The sequence below is a fragment of the Rhea americana genome, unplaced genomic scaffold, assembly GCF_003343005.1.
Source record: "Rhea americana isolate MKP2758 unplaced genomic scaffold, rheAme1 scaffold_162, whole genome shotgun sequence".
Taxonomy (NCBI): Eukaryota; Metazoa; Chordata; class Aves; order Rheiformes; family Rheidae; genus Rhea; species Rhea americana.
Window position 1 is genome coordinate 951,746 of NW_028185728.1, and position 2,049 is coordinate 953,794.

Consider the following 2,049-nt stretch of genomic DNA (forward strand, 5'->3'; position numbering starts at 1 on the left):
GCGGAGCCCGGCTGCCGGGCCGCCGCTTTCTTCTCCCTCCCTCCCGCCTCCGCTTTCTCTTCGGCCGGCTCCGGGTCTCTCTCTCTAGGGAGGTTCCTCCAGGAGCGTGCCGGCCCCTGCGTGCGTTTGCGCTTACTGTGCGGCTTGAGCCTTGCTCCAGAAACACTTTTTTTTTGGGGGGGGGGGGAAGGCTTTTCTCAGGGCGTGCTGGAGGCGCATGCAAGTCGCTGCTTTTTGGTTTTCTAACTCTGCAGTGTTCATCCACAGTTCTTCAGATAGATGGCAAAGGCTGTTCCTGGATTAATTGATGCAGGACTGAGTAAAGCTCCTTCCACGACAGTATTGCRTTTCTGCTTGTAGGCGTAAGATTTGGAGAAGTGGACTGAGCACAGCCAGGAGTATTTTTTTCCTGATAATTTACTGTTTAAACCATGATGTGAGCAAGGTTAGATGACATGGCTAAATTTCAGGTAGCYGATCTGCAGTAGGTATTATGGGAGCCATCACCGAGGGGTGCAGGGATTGAAAATCTTGGGGCCAAAGATGGCACAGCTAGTTTCCAGCTCAGGTCGTTTTTATGGGCTAGGGGGGCTTGAGTAGTATGCACGAGGGAATGATGTTGGGAGTTGTCTGGAACACTTTATGACTTTTGTGTTTCTTTCCCTTTGTCTCTCAGCCATGTGTTTTGTAAGCTTGTCCCTTTGTGAAAGCTTTTCAACACCTTCTTACTGAGTAAAAACTGTTTGTTCTTATCACTTCTTGCTGACTGGAGTCAAATGGTACGTTAGTGGAAGTAAGCATTGTTTCAAGCAGGTGGAATGTATTTTTTTTTTTTCTTAGTAGCTTTTTCTCTTGTGTGGTCGGACATCAAGCCTACCAGTTGTGTGGACCTCGGAGCACTGCCAAGACAAGAAGCTACTTTTGAAGGGAGGAGGAAATGGGATGTGATGTCATTTGTACATCACTGAGAAGCAGAAAGATTGCCTTTTAATACTGGTTGCCAGGAGCTGCATGAGTCTCAATTTTCTTTGAATAATATAATACAGAGAACTTCATTCAAGATGAATTTTGAGGTGTTTTARAACTGTCCCACAGTGGTCTCATTGGGACTAAGGAATCGGAAAGGCTTGAGATTTCTTTCAAGTTGGTGCATGTTTAAAGAAAAGATGGTTCATCCTCAAGAATATTGTGTTCTGATGAGTTCACTGAGTGAGGAGTMTCACCACTTAGCTTTTGAGAGATAGTTCTTAAAAGATAGCCACTRGAGCTGAAGTGAGAATTGGCATAGGCCACTCCTTATATGTGGAGGCTAGGGTGACGACTTGTTATGTGGCTTTGAGTCTGTGATTTGGAGCACGGCCTTAGTAGATAACGCGTTTTCTACATCAAAAGTATCACTTTCATAAATAATAGCTTATAAAATGTATAAAACCCAATATACAGTCATTTCTGTGAGCCTTGTTAATATTGCTGTAGTCATGTATAATTTACTTTGGTTAGACTTCATAACTGTAAGCCTTAGCTTTTTGTAAAGAAGCCTTTTTAGAAAAATGTTATTTCAGTTTACATCTGTAACTTCTGTGTTGCTGGAGTCCTTGTTCAATGGTAAAGGYTTACTTTATGCATCTTCCTTAGGCATCATTTCCTCACGTCTTGAAGTCTGCTAGGGAAGGTGAAACAGACCACAGGAACAGGGAAAAGATGATACAGTTCAGAAGAGAGATTCATTTTGGGTTTGGTCCTGCATTAATGAGTGCTGTAGGTCAGTAAAGTGAAGGAATGTAAGTCAAAGAACTGGTTATTTTGTATGGGATTTGCTTTTGTCAGGTGTCTTAGGTTACTGAAAGTGCAAGTCCCTTATTTCAAAATTTTATCTATATTAACTATGGAAGCGACATGTGAAAGTGGAGAGAGGGTGGAAAATGYAGCATAAATGCCGTATATTGATAGCCTGGATAGGAGGTTTAGATGTAGAAATAGAAAGAAAAAGTTAGCTCTTGAAGAGGGATAAACCTTTGCATGGTATGTTGGAGATGTGGGTGAAGAAGT